Here is a 10,481-nt window from a genome sequence, read left to right on the forward strand (position 1 = left end):
ATTTGAATAAAGGCATGATGTAAATGAGAGAACAATTATATGACTATTTAGGGAGAAATCAGTACAGATAAAGGAACCAAGTGGAGTTCCCCCCTTAGGCAAGGGTGTACTTAACTCTGATAGGTAGTGTGGAGTGAATAAGGAGGTGAAATTAGGGAAGTAACGGAAACTTTCAGGTTTTCATACTAGTCTTTATTGTAAGGATATTAGTTTTCCTCTAAATGAGGTTGAGAGCACCCTAGTGAAATGGTAGGGTGGAGGGGCAAGAGAGTCATGGGGTGGGGAGGAAGGGAGAGGCAGAGTGTGTGCACCTTGTGAGTGCTGGAAGGAGAAAGAGAATGCTTCAGAATAGGTGAGGCAGAAAGAAAGGAAGGAAGGAAGAGGAAGAAAAGAAGATAGATCTGATTAATGTTTTAAAAGAACCACTCTGGTTTTTGCGTTGTGAATGGACTATAGGAAGACAAGGGGGAAAGCAGAGAGATGAGGTAGGAAGCTATTGTAATAAATTCAGTTGGGAAATGAAGGTGACTTGGAATAGATTAGAGGTTGTAAAAAATAACCAGATTCTGGGGCCTCCCTGGTGGCTAAAGGGGTTAATACGCAACTTATGAAGCTGTTTGCAGCATCTGCAGCAAAAGTTCGATCCCCGGCTGGCAGAGGAGCAATCCACTTGGCGCAGCAGACCTCTTCTGACTCGTCCACTGCTCCCCTCAGCAGTGTATTTCAGTCAGTCTGCCTGTTCTGTTCCCCACTCTATCTCTGGTGAATCCTCTCACCACCTCCCCTCCCCCCACCCCCGCACCTCTGGCCTGTACCCCAGCTCTTGCATGCATAAATAAATACATCTTTAAAAAAATAAATAACCAGATTCTGGATATAGTTTGAATATAGAGTAAAAAAGATCTTCATACCTGAAGTGGGGTATGAAAGAAAGTGGCAAGGATGTCGCCAAGGCTTTTGCCTTTAGTTACTGAAAGGATAAAGTTGCCATTAGCTGAGATGGGAGAAATTTTGTAAACTGTAAAAGAATTCTGTGATGGGTGTGTTAAGCTTGATGTATCTTTTATACATACAAATGGAGATGTTTGAGTGAACAATTAGATGCATGGTTCAGGGTCATTGTGCCTTTGAGAGTTATCAGTCATATAGAAAGTATTTAAAGTCATGAACCTGGATGAGATCTCTGTGAAGTGAGTATAGATGGAGAAGAGAAGAGGAATAGGATTGCACCTGGGCAATCCATCATAGTAATTTGAAAGCTAAGATGAAACCAGCAGAGGAGACTGAAAAGAAGCCAGTCATTAAGACAGGAGAAAAAAGAACAGTGCCGTGAAGCCAAGTGTGGAAAGTGAGTCAGGGAGAAAGGAGTGAAGTGTGGTAGTGATGCTGCTGGGACAGGTGAGGTCAGGACTGCAAACACACTATTGGTTTTAGATGTGTGGAGATTATTTGGTGGTATTGATAAGGATTTTGGAAGAGCAGTTTACATACAAGTGTCTTGTTAGAGTGAGCTCAAAAGATTATCAGGGATTAAAAAAGACCAGAAACAACAAATGTTGGCAAATATGGGGAGAAAAAGTAACCCCTGTACACTGTTGATGGAAATGTAGACTTGTCCAGTCCCCATGAAAAACAGTATAGAGGGTCCCCAAAATACTAAAAATAGATCTACAACTTGGCTTCTACAGGAAAAAATGTAAAAATACTAAATCTGAAGTATATAGGCACTCTTAAGTTCATTGCAGCACTATTTACAATAGTCAAGTTAACAACCCAAATATCCAAGGAAAAATGAGTGGACTAGAAAGATGTGATATACACACACAAGCATGCACACACATGCATGCACCTACATGCACACATACATATATACATACACACTACACACAGTGGAATACTGCTCAGCTATAAAAATGATAACCTTTTACCATTTGAGAGAACATGGATGGAACTGGAGGGAATTATGCTAAGCAAAATAAGTCAGAAGGAAAAAGACATATACTAGTGTTCCTTATATGCGGAATATAGAGAAGCAGAACACAGGTCAGCTAAAACCTAACCAGTAACAAACTCTAGAAATCTGACTGTAGAATTGAGGCCATCAGAGGGGCAGGGGAATGAGAGAACAAATTGGGGAGGGAGCACAATGGACTATGGTGGAGGACATTGGGTGCTTTGGTGGTGGGTATAGTGTAGTAACAACACCTGAAAGGGTTATCCTATACCTGTCAATCATATACAGTGCTGTAAACCAATGTTATCTCAATGTAAATAAATAAATAAATAGATAGATAAATTAATCAATAAGCATGCTACAGAAAAACCAAAAGAAAATATCACATGGTCTCCAGGGGGACAGTTTAAACTTTGTGCTTTGGAATTGCATAAATATATTTGGATGGAGGAGGGAGAAACATATTTAACATCACTCTTGCTCTTCAGACATTTGTGAACATGAACCAACACAATAAATTCTACAGAAACAAAATAATAGAAAGAAAAAGGAGAATGGGTAAAAGTAATGGGTTGTCAAGAATATAAACAACTCATAAGGAGTTTTATTCTTATGTATGATGAAAAGATTGTTAACTCTGTTGACTGATTTGGGCATGATGCTAATTAGTCCCAAATTACTGTTTCTGTCTCTATGTGAGGTTTAAATACAGGACCAATTAGTTTTGCTTTGTTTCATGGCCAAAAAGGAGTTCTTGACTTTGATCACCCATGATAATCACCCCTGGGGATGACATGAGTGTGGACAGGTCATTATAACCCATCCACGGTTCTTTAAAAACAACTTGAAATGTCTGACTAATAGGTGATCCCTGGCCTTCTTGCCTGTGACAATAATCTACTCTGTCGAGAAAGCTGGGACAAGCTATTCCAGTTGGGCCTGTTGGGTGGCAGGTCCTCTGGAACAGGCTAAAAAATAATAACTCCCTTTGATTGTACAGCACCATCTGGTTTACAGAGTGTTTTCTTATTAAATGTCTTATTTGGACCTCATAACAAGCATGTGAAATAGCCAGCCAGATGACGCTATCACTATTTTCCAGAGGACAAAAGTGAGGCTTCTTGTGACTGAGGAATTCCTTTAGGATACAGAGCTGGGATTAACATCTAGGACTTCTGACCAGATTCAACTGGCTAGCTCAGCCTAATTGCACTTAGCTCCAGTGAGCAGGACATGGATCTGCTCCCGTGTCAGGACACGGATCTGCTCCCTTGTCATGTAATCCAGGTAACAGAAAGGGAAGGAAGGATGGTGTTCAGCCCTATCACGTTCCTTCAACAGGCTGCCCTGCCCTGTCTCAGTGTCTGGAAGTCAGCAGTTCTGCTCTTCTCCTTTTGGACTTTCAGATTGTTCTTCCACAACTTGTGTCTCCAAGTTTGGTGGGAGGTGACAAGCCTAGAAGATTGTGCTGGATGCCAATCTATTAAAATCAAATATAGCACCTTTTAAAAACAAGAGGTTAAAGCATTAGATGAAATGCCATGTAAAATTACATAACTTCTTGAAATTGTAACTTGAAATTACATAACTTCTATTTCCAAGTATGTACCATAACCAATTTTATTTATTTATTTATTTATTTTAAAGATTTATTTATTTATGCACACAAGAACCAGGGTACAGGCCAGAGGTGTGGGGGGGTGAAAGGTTTCACATGAGACAGAGCGGGGAGCAGAACAGGCAGACTGAATGAAATACATTGCTGAGGGTGAGCCAGGAGAGGTCTGCTATGCCATATGGGACACCTCCTGGCCAGGGATCTGATTTGGGTTGCAGTGGCTGTAATTAGCTTCATAGTGCTGTGTCTTAACCCCTTGTGCCACCAGGGAAATCCCCATAACTAATTTTAGTGAGTATAATTCATATACTAATACTGTTAGTCAAAACAAATGAAATACTACTATATGGTATACTTGGATGGGAGGACATCAAAGGAGGAATTTGGAACTGAAATGGTAAAATTGATGAAGATAATTTTTTCTTGAAAGTTTCTCATTTCTCTTTTGAGATGTTATAATGGACTTTTAAAAGGCATCGGGATGCCATCACCAGTATCCTGAAGCTGCCAACACTATACTGACTTTCTGAGAGTCCGCAAAATGTCCGGCACTGGTCTGACTACTGATCACAACAAGGACAAAAGTGAGAACAAAATGTGTGAATGTGTGTTTACATGTGACAGGTTTCATTATTCCAGGTTAACATGCAGTTTTCTGGCTCTAGGCACTTAATGGAATTGCTAGGGACATCCTGAACTCAAATGGGAGAGAAGACAGATGGAGATTTCTCCCTTAATTACACTTGACACTGTAGCCCCGACAGCCAGGTATCTCAACAGTATGCATGAAGGAAAAGCAAAAAGATTGTGGGGAAAATGGGTGGTGAAGCCATTCACTTTCTCCAGCCCAGCAATAAATTTTCATCCATATAGGCAGAGGGTGTATGGAGGAAGAGAAGGGCGAGAGAACTATAAGTACTCAGGAACCCTCAAATCAAGCAGGTTGCCTTAAAAGTAGTGAACATACATTTGGTGAATATGTGCAGATACTGCCAGATTTATATATATATATATGTGTGTGTATATATATATGTGTGTGTGTGTGTGTATATGTGTGTATATATATATATATATATGATATCTGTACTATTGGAAAAATATTTGAACTTCAGATAAATGACAAATAACTTAAAGTATGTCCCATGTAATATTTTTATTTTTATTTGCTCAGTATAATAACCCTATTCCACACTGTTGTTTGTGGTACCTTTTTTTGTTAATGCTATATGGTATTCAGTAGCATGTACCACAGTCCAGAACCTTTTCTCCTGCTCAATGATATTCAGTTTTTTGGATATTTTAAAGACACTGTAAATATTCTTGTACAAGTCTTTTTTGTGAGTATATATATATACACATATCTATTTCTCTTGGGAGAACACCTAGAATTGCTGGGTTGTGATGTACAAGTACATTTTTTGTTATAAGAAACTCCCAGTTTTTCCATGAAAAGATTTTGAATGAGGAACGACTTGGCCAAATTTGCATTTTAGAAATAGCCCTCTGGTAGAAATCTCAAGGAGTTGGTAGAAGATGGACAAGATGGAGGCAGGAAGCTGCATGAGGCCATTTCAAAAGTCCAGATGAGAATGATGGATAATTGGAAGTTGGTGGAGGAGAGGATGACAGGAGAGATGTTTAGGAGGCAGATTCAATAGACCTCTTGATGAGTTGTCAACAAGAAGTTAAGAGGAGAGAAGTCTATGTCTGCCTTTCCTGACAGGTCATTACCTAGGATTAGTTGGGACTATGGCTGCTTTCCTCACTGAGCTATATTTAGTATTGTGTCCAAACACAGAAAGCTACAAGTCCACATTTTATTTTTTTTTTGCCTGTCTCTTACGGACAAATGCCTCTAAGAATAAAAAGCTCCAGAACCCTTAGGTGATTATATTTCCATCAATATTTTTAACTAGTGTAAATATGATAAATACAAATATGAGAGTTATCAAAATACAGAGGAAAGAAATATGACAATTCATGAGGATTACATTTGCTAGGCACTGTAATTTCAAATTATTTTTAGCATCTGAATTTCTCCTAAAGTCACGTGACCATAAGATTCGAGGGACCCGTATCTCACCTACCCCTCCTTGGGAGAATCAGCCTGCCACTTTGGGGGTTGATCGTCCCGGGTAACTAACTTCTTTGCTTTTTTCATAGCTCTATGACAGTTGCAGCGTCACTCAAACTTTCTGAACCTCTGGTCCTTCCACTGTTTGTCTGAGCATAATGGCTAGTACTTTGTGTTGTGGCCACAGCAACCCTCAGTTCAAAGAAGTGACTTAGTCTTTAATGTGTGAAGATTATTGGCAAAACATATTAGATTTTAGTTTTCTTCATTGTGTAAAACCTTCAGAGATTTCCTGCTCCTATTCTTCCCAAGTAACAACCTCAAGGGGCTAATTGACCTCCATATCTCTTTGGGAGAAGTCACCCTCCTTTCTGGATAGGGGACTGACCCACTGGGCCACCATGTGACCTTCTGATACTGCTGGGATCTTTCCATTCGACACCTTCAGTTAACATATATGCAAAGTATTTTTGTGCAAGATACATGCATGCATGTGCTCACAGAACTAGAAGCAGGGAGGAAAAGACTGGTCAAGATTTGTCCTGCCACGGGCCTCCCTAGTAGTGCAGTGGTTGAGCGCTGGGTTGTAAATCTTCCCGCAGCCTCTGCAGCGCCAGTTCGATCCCCGGCTGCCGGGCGAGGGTCCCACATGGCGCACAGACCTCTCCTGCTGGCCGCTGCTCCCCTAAGCAGTGTACTTCGGTCCTTCTGCCTGTTCTGTTCCCTGCTCTGGCTCTGGTGAGTTTTCTCACCCTCCCGCACTTCTGACTGTACCCAGTGCTTGTATAAATAAATAAATCTTTTTTTATAAAAAAAGATTTGTCCTGCCACCATGAACTCATAATCTACTTGGAGAGACTGGCAATCAATGAAGACACAGTTGGCAAATGCCATGAGAAATGTCAAGGCAGACTTTGCAGGTGTGGGTAAGATGCAAAATACTGACAACTGGTAGAATGACTTCAAAGGCCATGCTTCTCAGTAACAACCATGGCAGGGTGACTAAGGGAGTCACACATGGGCCCACCTCCAATGCCAACTCTCGTGGGCTTATTCTGGGAGTGGTAGATGGACACAAGTGATTGTAGTGGCAGGAAGAAACGGAGCAGGATCTCTGTGATCGAGCAGATGTGGTAAGGAGGAGTCCTGGAGCCCTCAGTGGCTTTTGTAGGCTTTCATTTGGATTTACCAGGTACATGGCCGGCTGGGGTGCACAGGGGCTGGGAGGCTGGCAGGCTTCACTCTATCTGGGCTCTCTGGCGTTCTCTCGTGGCCTCTGCTTCTCCTGGCATCCCCGTGACACTGCCTTTATAAGCCCAGTCTCTCAGCCCAGGTGTCCCCACTTACATATGCCCACACTCTCTTCCAGGTGCCCACCATCAGGCATGCATTCAGGACCACAGGGATCCATCCTCAGTCCTAATGGCAGGAGGGCAGAAAAGCCTGATACTTTACTTACCCCACAGGGGCCCACTGTGAGTTGACTTCATGGTGGGCACTGCAGGATTGAGGCACCCAGTGGATGAAGCTGTTGGGATAAGGATTCCTAGGATATTTCATTCCACAGATGCAGAAGTATTTCTATATTTCACAGATGATATGTTTGTCCTGCTGCCTTGCCCTAGGACAGCAGTATCCAATAAAAATACAATGCAAATTTTACATATACTTTAAATTTCTCTATGAACCAAATACTAAAATAAAAAGAAATGGGAAATTAATTTTAATATTTTATTTCATTCAGTACATTCAGAATGCTATCATTTCAATATGTAACCAAGACACAAAGTCATTCATGAGATATTTTTTATATTTTTCTTGAAATCCAGTGCATGTTTTATTTTACAGCCCATTTCAATTCAGTACCCTACAATGGGGGCTGTATCAGACAGAGCAGTCTGAAAAGATTTGGAGTTAAACTGCCCTTTTTCTCTCACACTCTGCTCCCTGGGCTTTGGGGGAAGGTAACCTCCCAGGTGTTTCGAATTTTCTGCATGCTCTTCCTAAGGTTTTCTTCACTGCTTAGCCCGCCTGTAACCATACACAGCCCTTAGCAGGTGTAGAATTTATGATAGGGAAATGGTGGCTCATTTAGCTCTGAGCGCAAATATATTAATTATCAGGCCTATTGCTTAGAGGTGGCTTAATTAGCAAACCATAGGGCAACTTAATTGCTCTTTTAAATACCTTTGAATTTTCAGACCTAATTTACCTGCAGCCTCAAGTTCCTGAAACTCAGGCAGGTGCCTATGGTTTTACTAGAATAAGTGGGAATCTGAATCTTCTGTGTGCTGAGGCCTTCTTCCTAGACCTACATTTTGTTTTTTATTTAGCCATTTGGGATAATAGCTTTTCCTTTTTTTCTTTTTCTGCAGCAGGTAATACCTGCACTCTTAAGAGGCATTTCCTGTGCTCCAGCACCACCTTGTGGTATAAGGGGAAAAGTCCAGAAATAGGCCACATCCATCTTGGAATCATTGAGCATAATTAACAGCCTTGAAGAACCATCTGGCTTTTGTTGTCTCCTTCAGTCTGAGAGGAAATGAGATTTGTTACTGAATATGGAATGTCTCCTGCAGGCTAAACTGCCTGCTGAGAAATCAGGCAGTGTAGTGGGTCCAATTTGAACTATGCAGAGAGTCAGGCAGATCCATAAATCCAGGCTGCTACTGTTCTATTATTTAAATTGAATTGTGTCCACATTTCACAGATGACTTGGCTCAGCCAGAGAACTTGGCATCTCCATCCACTGTTCCCGTAAAATGTTGAGTTAATGTTTTCAGTTGCTCCAAGTCAGGAATTAGTTCCTGGACACTGGTGATACACCCTGGACACTGTGCTTGCTTCATGGATCTTCAACAAACATGTTGGTTTGGCCAGTGTAGGTTGAAAATAAATGGCATTTAGAAAGCGGGCAGGCTGGAGTTTTACCAGTATCTATATCCTCACATTCTTTACTGTTATCCTGCACCAATAACTCCTTGTTTTGCAACCATCCCCAGCAGGGTAGGCTCACCATCGGTTTAGGCAGCTTGAAAGAGAACCATGGAGCCCTTGGCATCAACCTCACAGGTTTTTAATAGTACACAGGGGAAATAAGCCAGCAGCGAGACAGCAACTTGGGCTCCCCTGCAACTCTTTATACACCTTTTCCTCTGGGCTTCCTCTTGCAGCTGTCTCCCAATTCACTTACCCTACACCCCTTCATCCTTTTCTCATTTGCTTGTGCCAGAAGGTGTGTAGGCTTGTAATTTCCTTATTGTTCCAGAGAGACCAATTGATTTGCCTTTGGTCATACTTTTCATTGCTCACAGAATCTTACTGACCAACTTGGCACTTGTAATGGCTAACTACTTCATTCCACAAATTTCCTATTAAATATATGGTGGTGGTGGGCCTCCCTGGTGGCTCAAGGGGTAAACACTGCACTGTGAAGCAATCCACAGCCTCTGCAACACGAGTTTGATCCCCGGCCGGCCAGGGAGCTACCCAATTGGTGAGGCAGACCTCTCCTGTCTCTCCCACTGCTCCCCTCAGCAGTGTGTTTCAGTCAGTCTGCCTGTTCTGTTCCCCAATCTGTCTCTGGTGAATCCTCTCACCTCCCCCCTCCCACCCCCACACTCCTCTAGCCTGTACCCCAGCTCTTGTATGCATAAATAAATAAATCTTTAAAAAATAAAACAAATATATGGTGGTGGGGAGAATTACCAAATAATGTATGAAAATGACCAACTATTCTCAAATGCAAGTTTTATTCTTCATTAGCTCTGTAGCTACAGAATGTTTATTGGTGATATTTCTGTGCCCCAGTTTCCTCTTTTAATTCAATGAATCCATAATATGTGAAGAACTGAAACAGAACCTGGGATCGGCTAAGGATTTACTAATGATGATAATTAGAACTAGGACTCAGTAATGGCACAAAGTGACTCTGAAAATAAGTACCTCACCAGCTTTGCTCTCCTTCTGGACCTGCTGATTATGATCATGGTGACAGCTAATACTGATGTGGCATTTGTCTTAGTTCAGGCTGTTATAGCAAAGCACAATAGCCTGAGTGGCGTACGAACAACAGAAATTTATGTCTCACCATTCTGTAGTTGGAAGTCCAAGATTAAGGTGCCAACATGGTCAGTTCTGGTGAGAATCATCTGGTCTGCTATCTTTTTTATTCTCTCAGGGAAAAGGATAAAGAGGGAAGGCTATCCCTTTCATTATGGGGAAATCAGTCACATTCTTGCCTGGTTTCTGGTGAGGGGACCTGCTTTCTCATTTACAGGTGGTTGTCTACTCAATGTGTTCCCTTATGGTGAAAGGGAAAAGGATTGCCTTTAGGAAAGCACTAGTCCTATTGATGCAGGCTTCACCCTCACAACCTACTTTCTTCCCAAAGGCACCACCTTCTAATACTATCACATGGGAGTTAGGATTTCCAAATATGGATTTTGGTGGTACACAAACATTCAGTCCATAGGAGCACTATTGGGGTATGAAAGTCGCGGCTCGGTCCACAGTGGGCTGAGGAGACACTTGAGGAGAGACCAGACAGCCCTCATCTTGTCCTTTCTTATCTCTTCTTCTGAGATTTCACTGTAATGGCTACATTCTTGTGTGAGACCTAAGATCAAAGTGCTAGTGGGCCTCCTTGGTGGTGCAAGGGGTTAAGATGCAGGCTATGAAGCTATCTACAGCCACTGATGCACGAGTTCGATCCCCGGCCGGCCAGGGAGCTACCCACATGGCACAGCAGACCTCTCCTGACTTGCCCGCTGCTCCCCTCAGCAGTGTCTTTCAGTCATTTTGCCTGTTCTGCTTCCCATTCTGTCTCTGGTGAG

The sequence above is a fragment of the Talpa europaea genome (assembly GCF_964194135.1).
Source record: "Talpa europaea genome assembly, chromosome: 10".
Classification (NCBI taxonomy): Eukaryota; Metazoa; Chordata; class Mammalia; order Eulipotyphla; family Talpidae; genus Talpa; species Talpa europaea.